This window comes from Notechis scutatus, chromosome 3 (assembly GCF_049901735.1).
Source record: "Notechis scutatus isolate UNSWTSFEM ecotype Mainland chromosome 3, rNotScu1.2, whole genome shotgun sequence".
Taxonomy (NCBI): domain Eukaryota; kingdom Metazoa; phylum Chordata; class Lepidosauria; order Squamata; family Elapidae; genus Notechis; species Notechis scutatus.
The window spans coordinates 104,741,136-104,754,874 of NC_142011.1; the positions used below are offsets into that span (position 1 = coordinate 104,741,136).

At 37.0% G+C, this 13,739-nt stretch overlaps 1 protein-coding gene across 1 annotated transcript in view; it reads right to left on the minus strand.

Moving 5' to 3' along the window:
- The window catches only part of CEP350 (centrosomal protein 350), an 86,200-nt gene extending 78,261 nt beyond the window's left edge, over positions 1–7,939 (minus strand). The window contains exon 1 of the mRNA XM_087960004.1: positions 7,691–7,939. The gene's annotated coding sequence lies outside the window, so the exon portion shown is untranslated. The remainder of the gene's footprint in view (positions 1–7,690) is intronic.
- Positions 7,940–13,739: the final 5,800 nt, after the last annotated feature.

The window sequence follows — 13,739 nt, forward strand, 5'->3', positions numbered from 1 at the left end:
CAATCCAGATGAGAGAGGACAGTGACATATCTCAGAGAAATGACTGATGGGTGAGAAATCTGACAGAGAGCTTACTCAAACAGGGAAGGAAAATCTATACTGGGATTCGCAGTGTAGAACTGCCAACAGACCAAGCCTACATCGAATTTGACTCTTTCATAAGTTACTGTGAAGCCAGAACCCACAGCCTCCAGTTAATGTGGCAATCATCCTTTTAAGCTGTACTGTTTTACTAACCCCCAGCCCAGTATGTCTTCCAAATCAGACTTCAAAACAATGGGCATATTCAACAAAAGTGTAAACTCAAGTAACATGCTTTTAGACTGGACTGTATTTCAGCATATAGCAGCTTCTGACTAAACTGGTCTGATTTGTGAAGCCTAGAAGGACTGTTTCTAGTTAGTATTTGGATAGCAGAACCCCAGGCTTGCAATATATATGGCAAAGTAAAAAAAAAAAAAGCATCCTGGATGTCAGAAGAGTTCATTCTGTTACCAAAACATTTCATGGATATATTTATAAAGTCATCTGGAGTATCACTCACTGAAGATTTTTTTAAGTTTTGCCTGAAAACAATAAAATTCTTTACATAACCTCTGTCGCAGGAGGCAAGAGATTTTTCTATTTCTGCATTCACATTTATGACAATTGCAGTGTCCCAGGGTCAAGTTATCACTGTTTGCAACCTTCTGACAAAGTCAATGGGGAAGCAAGATTCACTTAACAACCATGTTACTAATTTAATCACTGCAGTGATTCACTTAAACAAATGGGGCAAGAAAAGTCGTAAAATGGGGCAAAGCTCACTTAACAAATGTTTAACTTAGCAACATAAATTTTGGGCTCAGTTGTGGTTGTAAGTTGAGAACTACGTGTATTCTTCTATTTGCATTTTCTCACTTACAGCTTTTTTACATCCTTTTTCCACTAAACATAACTTTTTCATATTTTCCATTACCATAATTTCGCCCCTTACTGTGATATTCCATAACACAATTCATTTTACTTGGTTCTATATGGATTCCAAGCCTTCTTATGTCTTTTCGTTCATTCCAATAATTTTTCAGACTGGACTTGTATTATTCTTACAGTTCATCTACTTTCATTCTACTCGTCTTCGTTTCATTTCTCTTCTTCACTTTCATTTCCCCCCAAAGCTCTGCTACTAAATAATAATCTGTCCCACATTTAGAAACTGTCACCCTTATATATTTCAGAAATTACAATCTTGCTTAAAAATCCAAAGAGGAATCAGCAACTCAATTACTAACCAATAGGGTTGTTAAGTGAAACATCACATGACCGTAACTTGCAATTTTACAGCTGGATTCTCCATTGACTGCTTGTTGGAAGCTGGCTATAAAGTATGCAAATGCTGATCTTCTGACCATGGGACACTGCAATGGTTGCAAGCGTGAGGATCAGTTCAAAATTTACGTTTTCAGAACTATTATAATTAGAAATGGTTGCTAAACAGGGCAGTTGTTAAGGGACAATTGCATATATTCTAATCTTTCATCATAAACAATCAAATTAATTTTGGAATTATTCCTTTACCATGTGTAATATGAATAAGGCTAAGTTTAAAACAGACATTTTTCCTAAACAGATCCTCACTATCACCATGTCATTCATCCTTAGGTCTCTAAATAATCTAGATATTTTATGTATTCTCTAATCTTGTTCAAACCCATCTATTCAACTTATCTAACTTTTTTTTTCAATATTCCATACCAATTTATGCTTTCGGACATATTAGTCCTTTCATCCTTAATCAAACCTGAATCTTCACTTCCTTATCTATATTAATGATATAAGACAGAAATGTTAGATTAGATTTTAGGAAACCAACCTGCCTTCACAGTATACAGACAGTCCTCAAATTACGACCACAACTGAGCCCAGAATTTCTGTTGCTAAGGGAAACATTTGTTAAGCGAGTTTTGCCCCATTTTATGACTTTTCTTACCACAGTTGTTAAGTGAATCAATGCAGTTGTTAAGTTAGTAATAGGGGTGTTAAGTGAATCTGCCCTCCCCACTGATTTTGCTTGTCAGATGGTTGCAAAAGGGGATCATATGATCCTGGAACACTGCAACCGTCATAAATATGAGTCAGTTGCCAAGCATTTGAATTTTAATCATGTGACCATGGAGATGCTGCAGTGGTCGTTAGGGTGAAAAATGGTCATAAGTCACTTTTTTCAGTGACATTGTAACTTTAAATGGTCACTAAATGAGCTGTTGTAAGTCATAAACAGATACAGATTTAAGAAATACAATGTTTATTTAATTTTCATTTTCATTGGTCAATAAGTGTATAGGCTGTCGAATGCCTAGCTATCTCACATACACAATTATTAGGAAAGTTGTATTTTTGAGGTTTAACTTTATTATTATTATTAACAACTACAGTGTTCTCAGTCAATCCAAAATGTTAATAAACTTCAAACCTGGATATTTAAGAAAGTAAAAGTGAGGTTTTGGTTTTCTTAGGGGAATATCTATGCACAATTATTGGACAACTATTAGTGTGCAGAATTATTATGCAACAAAATGAAAATGAAAAATTTCCCAACTCACTCATTTAATTTCATCTGTTAAAGTGAGAATAAACTCAAAATTTACAAATAAACATTTCTGTCATTTCAAAATAAAATAATCAATGAGCATTATAGTCACTCTTCTTTTCAATAACAGTCATAAGCCTTCCATTCATGGAGTCTTGTCAAGTTTCTTGATCTGTTGATGATCAACTTTTTGTACAGCAGCAACCACAGCCTTCCAGACATTGTCCAGAGAGGTGTACTGTTTTCCTTCACTATAAATCTCCCATTTAAGAAGAGCCCACAATTTCTCAATAGGGTTTAGGTCAGATGAGGAAGGGGACGGTGTCATTATTTTTTTCGTCTTTAAGGCCTTTACTGGCTAGTTATGCAGTGGAGTACTTCGATGCATGCGATCGAGTCCTGCATAAAAATCATGGTCTTGAAAGATGCAGTCTTCCTGTACCATTGCTTGAAGAAAGTGTCTTCTAAAAACTGGTAGTAGGTTTGGGAATTGATTTTGAGTCCATCTTCAACCCAAAAAGTTCAACTAGTTCATCTTTAAATACCAGTTCATACCAGTACCCCACCTCCACCTTGCTGGCATCTGACTCGAAGTGAGGCTTTGTGCACTTTATTGATCAAGCCACAGACCATCCATCTGGTCTGTCAAGAGTCACTCTCATCTCATCACTCCATAAAATTTTTGAAAAATCTGTCTTCGGATATTTTGTGGCCCACTCTTGCTGTTTCAACTTATGTGTCTTGTTCAGTGATGGTTGGGTTTCAGCTTTCCTTACCTTGGCCATGTCTCTGAGCACTGAACACCTTATACTTCTGTATTGTACTTCTGAGCACTCCAGGTAGACTGCAGTTCTGGAACACAACAACACTAGAGAATAGTGGGTTCCTGGTAGCTTCACGCTTTATCCTTCTCAAATCTTGTAGTTAATTCGTGTCTTTTTTTCTCAACGCGGTTCTTGTGACCCTGTTGACTATTTGCAACAATATGTAATGGTTCTGTGATAACACTCCAATATCTTAGCAATTTCAAGAGTGCTGCATCCCTCTGAAACACTTTTTACAATTTTTGACTTTTTGGAGTCAGTTAAATCTCTTTTTTGGCTCATTTTGCCCGAGGAAAAGAAGCTGCCTAATAATTATGCACACTTTGATATAGGTTGATCTCCTTAGGCCACGCCCTCCCTCATTACACAAATACACATCCCCTGATCTGCTTATTTATATCCACTAAGCATTCAAGTTTATATAGCTTGGAGATGGAAAATATGCATAAAAATGAAGATATGGTCAAAATACTCACTTGCCTAGTAATTGCACACACAATGTATTTACCATATGCAACATCACTTTCTACCTTACCAGTCAATTTTGGCACATTATTGACTTACTTGCAAAGAAAGTCCAACTTTATCTCATTTTTACTAACATCATACTATCAAGCTATGTTTTTGAGTTTGCAAGCACTGTACTATTGCTCACATCTTATCAATTTAAAAATATATAAAGTGTGTGAACACAGGTTGCAAAGTACAGAAGCCATATAACAGATAGAAATACTTCAGGAAAGAATATATAGATTGTCCAGAAAATCTAGCTTTGGCTTATGAAAGAAGGAATGCTTATTAAAAAAAAAATGAGACAATGAAAAAAGAAAGCTACCAGGGATAATCAATACAAGTAAATACAGTCTTTCCAGCAAGTTCAGTTAGATTGCTCAGTACAGATCTGGAAAGAGACTAATAAGTATGGTTTATGTATTTCTTGCTTAATAATGCTTTTAAAGTTTTATTTTTCTGAAACAAGTCAGTTTGAGATCTGCCATAGAATATACTGGAGTACTGAAATGCATTGATTTTACTTTGTCCCTCTTCTGAGTTCTGATATAAAACTTGAGTGATGATGTCAAACTAATTCTTTTCCTCCAAAGTTTGTCCTATTTTTCTTTCACAGAATCCAGAGAAGCACTACTACCAGTAGCTGATAGCATGTATCACATCAAAGGAATAGTCAATAAAGGCTGTGTTCATATCATGCATAACCAAAAAAATGGCTAAGTGGGGAATACTGTATACTCTCCTGGGCACCTTGCATGTAACCACTGGTTTGCCACACATATGACCAGTGACACCAATTACACACACAATTTGCAGGTGTCCAAAATGTTTTGTATGAATACCCAGATAATGATATTTCAGACATAAGGCAAACTACTGTACTGTATAGATCCACGATTTTATATTTTTAAAAATGCTATATAAAAACATTACAGATTTTTCCCAGCTCTGGAATCCAGATCACTGTCCAGAGATCATCCCTACTATGTTCTCCAACTGCTAAACAGGGAGAAAAATTACATAATGAAGATTAGTGACCCTGAGAGTTGTATACAATGAAATTTTATTTTAATGTATGCAGATTAGTGTACATTCAAAGTGGCAATAAAGTTATTCTAAATCTAAGTCTAGTGAATAATGCAATATTTCCTTGGCACTGACCAAAAATTTTTTGGAAGTGATTTTTCACTTTCAAAGAAATCCCAGATTAATTTAATAGCAGAAATTTAACTCAAAATGTTATGGTGATCCAAAAATTTTTGGAAGTGATTTTTCACTTTCAAAGAAATCCCAGATTAATTTAATAGCAGAAATTTAACTCAAAATGTTATGGTGATATTTGAACAATACAACTAACTCCCATCATCAAAAACAATGGAGTATTCCAGTCAAAACTAATATGAAATAAAAGGAGTGATTGACTGAAAAATATTTTCAGTCATTAAAGAGAAGCCAGTCATAAACCAGTTCATAATTTTTTAAAAAATGAAAACCTTAATTGTTCCTTTTAAAACTTTTAAAATTATTTAATAGTAATGTCGAACATTATATTGATACTACAGCAGAATGAAGACATGATGACTGACAGTGCCTTATGAAGCCCTACAATGCCATCAACTTGTTGATATTGCAAATTAGAGATGAAACTGATTCTTGCTTGGATTTGTACCACGAAATCCTCTGAATAAAACCCCTTTTAATTTTCAGCAAACTCAGAGCCATAGCCACATGTTTGGAAATACATTTTATTAATTATTCTTATGTTTGGCTTATTTACAGTTTTCTGCAAATTAACATTGGGTAATATTCTTCATTATATTCTGTAACATCAATTCTATATGGGGTAGTTTCTCCCCAACAATTTAGAATTTTCTGAGAGAAATAAAGATATGCTGGCAGCCTGATACAACAGATAATATTGATTTCCAAATGCTTTTGATACAATCATTCAATGAAAGACATTAGCCAATTGATACAAATAGATTTTTTTGTACATGAAAATTGTACCAAATTCACTGCTCCAAAATGTGGTATGAATTAGACAAACACGGAAACTAGGTTTACAAACAGCTATTAAGCAAAACAATTACAAATAATCCTCATGTTCAAACATAGCATGCAAAAACAGATGTCACCTGCTATCTCCCAACAGGGCTGCCTGTCCTAAGAGGCATGGGGAAACATCCTACCTTATTTCTGTGAGTACACTTCCCATAATGTATTTCTATTTTTTCCTATGAGCTGAGTACAGATAGTCCTCGACTTATGACCACAACTGAACCCAAAATTTCTGTTGCTAAACAAAACATTTGTTAAGTGAGCTTTGCCCCATTTTACAACCTTTCTTGCCATGGTTGTTAACAGAATCACTGCAGTTGTTAAGTTAGTAACATGGCTGTTAAGTGAATCTGGCTTCCCCATTGACTTTGCATGTCAGAAGGTTGCAAAATTGATATGACTCGGAACACAGCAACCATCATACATACATGTCAGTTGCCAAGTATCTGAACTTTGATCACATGATGACAGGGATGCTGTAAAAGTCATAAGTCTGAAAAATGGTCATATGTCATTTTTCCAGTGCTGTTGTAACTTCAGTTACCCATATTGAATTACCTATATCGGTGGGCAAAATGACTCTTACTGCGTTAATGTGTTCACAGAAAGATACAGAAGAAAAGCCCATGCCATTTTTCAAGAATTTAAGAATTCACTTCAGTTGTACTTTCTTTGTAGCATTTTGGAGACTGAAAGAGATAGGACTATAGGTAGTCCTCGATTTACAACAGCACTGAACACAGTGACTTATACCATTTTCACACTTACCACTTTTGCAGCATTCCCAGTCACCTGACCAAAATTCTGAGACTTGGCAACCGACTCATATTTATGACAGTTGCAGTATCCCGGGGTTATGTGACTACCTTTGGCAACCTTCTAACATGCAAAGCCAATTGGGAAGCCAGATTCACTTAAAAACTATGTTACTAACTTAACTGAAGTGGTTCACTTAAGAACTTGTGGCAAGGCAGGTCATAAAATGAGGCAAAACTCAACTGTCTCACTTAGCAACAGAACTTTTGGCGCAATTGTGCTCATAAGTCAAGGACTACAGGTAGTCCTCGACTTATTACAGGAGCCTGTAATATATGTCTCTTTTGCTGAAACAGACTAAAATGCAATAGGGCTGAAAAGTAAATTCCTTGGAGAGAAAACCTTACCTGGCCACTTTTGCATATGAGTTTGTGCCACTAGTACTTAAGGGAACTCACGAAAATAAGTATATTCAGTATCTGCATTTCAAGCTAGCTCCTGTTAATAATAACATTCTCAGAACCACTCCCTTCAAAATAACTCATTTTTTTTTTCATCTCTTTATATCTCATACAAATATAAAACTCGGAATTCTAGCAGTCAAATAAATTGAGCTCCTTCTGGATTCCTGCAGTATAAACGACCTGAAACAAGAGGCGGAGGCGGCATTTCTCTTATTCGGGGATCTAAATCATAACCGACCTTCCTCCCTTTAAATCAGGAAGAAGCTGTGACAATCCAGGCCGAACTGCAGCGGAATGGAGCGCGGAAAAGGGGTCGGCGAAAGAACGAACAGCAGGCAACAAACTCCCGAAACATGCCCGTCAGTAGAAAACAGCCTCCCAGCGCTTCACCCCCTTCTGAATCCCAGGAACCGAAAGCCGGAAACCCTGTCAAGTTTCTCTCGCTTTCCCCATAAGTCCCCAATTGGGTTTTCGCTGGAGGGCTCCCCACAATTGGAGAGCCGCCTCACCTATTCTATCGCCGCTTCCGTTCCTTCCTCCTCCTTCCTGGCGGCGACTGAGGTTGTCGGCTCATCCCCTCAAACCTTCGGGATTGAGAGCTGCGATGAAGTGGAGCCCCCCTCCTCCCCCCCTCCTCCCAAGCCGTTTTAAGAGCCCGGCGCCATTACCGCCCAGGAACCGACTCAGAAGCGCCGGGGCGCGAGCTTCAGAATACCAGCGGCGCGCGGTAGGGCGGGAGCTGCGGTTGGAAATCTCGCGATATGTCCTCAGAAAAGTCATAGACCTCCCAAATACGGCGATCGTCGAGTCGGTTTCTGTGCGCTCCGGTCATCTTGAATGTGGTAGAGCCAGATACTCCGCCCATCTTTCTCTCTCTCCCCCCTCCGCTAAATAGACAGACATGAAATGCGGGGAAAACCTATAAATTGATTTGTGGATAAAAGTAGGGGCATATTAAAGATTTACTGAAAAAAACGCCTGGTTCCGTCAAAATGTATCTTGAGCTTCATTTGAAAGATTCCCCAAACCCCAAAAACTTTAATCTTAGGCTGTCTACTATTGACCTCACCCCTTTCCTTAGAGGTCTGTAGGGGGGCGTGCATAAGCACACCAACGCGCCTACCGTCCCTGTCCTATTGTTTTATATTTTTTATTTTTCTTATATGTATCCATGTATTCATAACTATGTTTTTACTTATACCTATTATCTTGTAAGCAATTGACATACAGAAATAAATAAATATATAGATATATATATATAGATATATATATATAAAGGAATGTGTCGAAAGAATTAGGGGCGTCATGATGGCAGTATTCCAGTATTTGAAGGGCTGCTGCAAAGAAGAAGGGGGTTAAATTATTCTCCAAAGCACCCAGAGGGCAGGACAAGAAACCATGGTTGGAAACTAATCAAAGAGAGAATTAAGGAGAAACTTCCCAACAGTGAGGTCAATTAACCAGCGGAATAGCTTGCCTTCAGAAATAGTAGGTGCTCCAAACTGGAGGTTTTAAGAAGAAACTAGACAACCACTTCCCTGAAATAGTATAGGTTCTCCTGCTTGTGTAGTGGGCTGGACTAGAAGACCTCCAAGGTCCCTTCCACCTCTATTCTATTCTAAAGTTAAATCAGTGAGGTGCATCTCGGAATATGGATTGCTATAAAAATGGTACAACATGATTATCAACTCTTCGATTAAAAAAAGTTCTACTGAATCTTCTGAAACTTTTTTTCTGTAAAACATAATTAGGATTGTTGTTTTTTTAAATGAGAATTGTAATTAAGCCAATATATGCCTCTAAAATATCACCAAACTTAGAGATTTATGCTAGCAATGGGCATGGGTAAATTGTCTCCAAGTTAAATTGTGGTGCAGTTATAGCCAAGGCAATCCTATTAATATTTTACTCAGTAGTAAGCAACATGTCATTCCATTAAGGCAAACGTCTAGCTTCACAATTCAGACTGAATTTACATGCCAAGCTAACCATAATAAAGTTGCTTTGGCTAAATATTCTGTGGGAAGCCACAAACAATCCCCCATATGATGGCTTAATATTGGGTATTAATCCAGCAATTATAAATAACGGCTAATCCAAACATGACTAATTGTATTTTATTTAAAGAGCTATGGTGAAAAAGAACCTTGGCTTAGAACAGGGCTGTCAAACTCCTGGCCCACGGGCTGGATGTGTCGCACGCTGGCCACACCCATACTCGGTTTAGCGAAGGGGAAAAAAGTCCCAATATGTCACGTGACACTGCCGTGATGACATAAGTCTGACACCCCTGGCTTAAAAGATACGTAAACTAGATAATTGACCAGACTAAACTAACATAGAGTTTGATGGGAAAACATTGAGATGAACATCAATGTCCTGGTCTTGAGACCCCTTTTCTCCTTCTACTACAATCTCCTGGATGTTATTCTTCATTTATAAACTAGACATGCATGAGCACTCTATTGCTCTTTGAAAGAAAATGGTTTAGTAGCAAGCCAGGTGGAAATCAATGATTTTCCAGTTTCTATCTCTTGCAATTAAAGTTATTCTATTAGCATTTTGTAGTTCTCCATGTTGCCTATGTCCTCTACGTAACTGTGTCCCTCAGTAAAAAAAATAAAATTTGAGAAGTAAAAATTATAGATAGTGGCATGCAGAAGTTAAACTGCTGTATGCTCATGTATTGGAATACATATGTTACACTAAGCCAGGGGTCAGCAAGCCTCATGTGGCTCTTTCATCCCTCTGCTGCGGCACCCTGTTGCTCAAAATATGTGTCACAACCACCAATGTGTGTGACACCTGCCAGCACGCAATTTATTGAGCTTTTTGACTCCCGATAGGCCAACCATGGGTAAATCCAAGAAAAGAAAAGTTTCAGAAGAAAATAGACCGTTTTTATTCAACTACATAAGCTAGTTTTTGTGGCCGCTCAGGAAATAGTCAGGCACAGGAAGGGTTTTGTGGCTCCTGGTGTTTTCTGTGCGAAATGAGTTCCAATGGCTCTTTGAGTGTTTAAGGTTGTCGACCCCTGCACTAAGCTTTAAGCCATGATTTATAAACAAAAAACAAAAACTGAGTTCATGCCATACAAAAAGCAAAAACAAAACATATTGCACATGATTTTCTCTGATTATTTATTCAGTTTCTATAGCCAAGTAAAAACCAAGTAACTCTGCAGTTTACAATTCTAATTTTTTTTTAAAAAGCAACAATAAAACATCCACAAAATATATATCTAGAATGAAACATAAAATTCAGATAATTCCCATTAATATTGCCTCCTTTCTAACATTCTGCCATATAAGTCTAATATAGTTCAAGTATGAGCTTGAACTGATGTTTGAAAACTTTTTAAACAAGGCATGTGTAAAAATGATGCACAATGATATTCATGTACAACAGCAGTATACCGCACGAGATTCTAATATAAAATGGTGCTTTGAGATATACAGTAGTATAGCTGGTCTGAGAGAGCCAGACTTTAGCTCCTTAAACAAATATGTCCCTTACCAGAAATATGGTGGTGGGCAACTATATGAATTCAGGGAAAGAAGATCTAGGCAGGTGCTAAACATGAATGCTTTTGCATGCTCTAACATCCCTTCATACCATCAAATCTGGAGGACTCTGCCCAGTGGTGGGATTCAATTTTTTTATTACCAGTTTGGTTGGGGTGGCTTGGTGGGCGTAGCAGGGGAAGGATACTGTAAAATCTCCAGTCAGAGGTGGCATTTTCCAGTTCTCCAAACTATTCAAAATGTCCTCTATCGGTTCTCCAGAACTGGTCAGAACCTGCTGAATACCACCTCTGAGTCTGTCACAACGCACAATTACCAATATTCACTTACAAATAGAACAAAGCATCCTCAGTATTTTTGGAAGAGTGTCAGCATATACCGGATTTTGGTCACTCGCTGTACTAAGTATTAAAGTGATACCAAAGATACTTTTTCAAGAGGCAACTGGAGAACAAAAGAGCACTTTTGGGACAACCATGATCTGGATAACTGAGAATCACTATAGACATTTACTAAAGTTATAATTTAAATTCTTCAGGAAAAAAGGCTGGTTTCTGAAGAACTGTACACATTTGCTTTGCACAATTTGTTCTGCTTCTTAACTTAAATACTGACCAAATCCATTGTGTGAGGTCTTAAAATTGCTATCTCTGATTACTTAGAATGACGCTTTCATTCATTTTAATGTATGAGACTTCAATTTCAAAACATACTTAAAGGCATAAACATTTGTATTTTATTTAAAATGAAGGTTGGGAATTCCAGAAAACTCAATTTCTGTATTGCAGTAATGAAACGCATATCAGTGATAAAATAATTAATACTCCTGTATTTTATATTTTTCACTGTAGTATTTTCTGCTGATATGAGGATGTGCAAATATTTATATTACACATGAAGCCATGCAACAAACAGAAGCAGAAATTCTTAGTCACAAAAAGCTTTAACATCCACACAGCAATTTAAAAGAAATTGATTGATTAGGTGCCATCAAATGAATGTCAGCTTTTCTCACCGGATGATCTGTCTTGAAAATGGGCTTTCAGTTCACTGCTGTTGCAATTGAATTTTCTCATCTTGCTGTTACTTGTTTTCTTCTCTTTCTTTCTTCATGCACCTTTTCCAGCATTATAGACTATTCTAGAGAGCTAGATCTTTGCATAATGCATCTGAAGTAAGATAATTTGAGCCTGGTTATTTGTGCCGTGGGTGAGAACTTTGGATTGTTTTGTTTGGGATTTTCCCTTTGGCTTTCCATGGTATTCTCTGGAGTCTTCTCCAACACCAAAGTTCCAAAGCCTAAGTACTGTTCCTATCCTGTTTCTTCAAATTTTCACTTCCATAGAGTGCCAGAAGGAATATAGTTGCTGTCACTATTCGTTTTTGTAGGCATGGACCCATTAGGGCATCTGAATAGTGTTTACAGTGCCTTCATGGATGGTCTACCAAACATGTCATGTTTCTTGATTGCAAGTTACTCTACTATTGATGGCTCATCTTAAAAGGCAAAAACCATCTACAACTTTGATATCTTCCTTATATTCCTCATGAATTATAATTCTCCAGAGAAATGTAATTGATATTACTTAATCAAACTATACCCAAATACTTTGGTATTTGGCATTATACCCAAATACTGTTTCTTCAATATTCTTTACAACTATGAAATCAAGATTCTTTCTTGGTTTTCATGCTCTGAGCAATAAATATTTTCTACTTAAACTGAAAGTGTACATTTCTGCTCCATTTTCATTTGCTGACATACAAAAGCTCTATTTGTGATTGGTTCACTTAATCTTTCACTGTGTTGAACTTCCTCATGTTCCTGTTTCTTAGATTCAATATTTCTTCTATAATCCTGTCTTTGTAGCTTCTAACCTGGAAGGCTTTAATAAGGCTGTGTCACAAGCACATTATAGCCATACTCCAAAAATCATCAGCTTTTCTCAATGCTACGTTGTGCGTCGTTTGATCTGAGGAGCCCATCATCTAATACTATATTGACAATCAGTCAAACATGCCTATCCATGTTTTTGTGGAGAATATAGAAGTGGGTTTACACTGCCTTCTCCTATACATTATTTTATACTCCCATTGTCATTATCACTAAATGATCATCCACTTTCACCACTTTCATTGATCTCTGCTGCATGATTCAGGTAGTCCTTCACTTATGATCCCAACTGAGCCCCAAATTTATTGTTAAGGGTGACAATTGTGAATTGTGCCCCGTTTTACCACCTTTCTGGCCATAGTCGTTAAATGAATCACTATAGTTGTTAAGTTAGTAACATGGTCGCTAAGTGAATCTGGTTTCCCCATTGACTCAGAAGGTGGCAAAAGGTGATCACATGACCCCGGGACACTGCAACCGTCATAAATATGACTGAGTTGTCAAGTGTCTGAATTTGCTCATGTGACCATGAGGATGTTGCAATGGTTGTAACTTATAAGTGTGAAAAACAGTCATCATAAGTCACTTTTTTCAGTGCCGTTATAACTTGGAACTGTCACTAAGTGAACTATTGTAAGTTGAAGACTACCTGCTTGCTTCAATTGGGCAGGTAGGATGGTGTTCGTGGCTTGAGTTATCCTACTAGGAATGTACACTCTTGGCATCCAGAGTGCTTTTCCCATTCTCTCCCAGGAGCCTCCACCATAACAATTAGATAGCAAAATGAGGCTTCAGTGGGGCAGTGTTAAAAGATATATTGGTATATAATAATAAAGTTATTGGGTTTTAAGGCCAAATCAATGATAGATAGTAATTCAATATTAATTATTGAGTCTTGTTTGAGACACAACAATTTGCATAGAACTTATGGCCTTTTTCAATGTTATACAACACTTAGCTCTATTAAACAGCTATCAGAGCAAATTGAAAAAAGACCGTTATAATTTTTAGCATTTTTAAGCCATATGCCTCCACATCCTAAAAGCCCATGGATATTACTTTAAATAAATTGTGTAAATGTCCCCTTTTAATCTGAACGGTCATTGAGAAAATATAATCTTCATGGGTGCATGAACATTA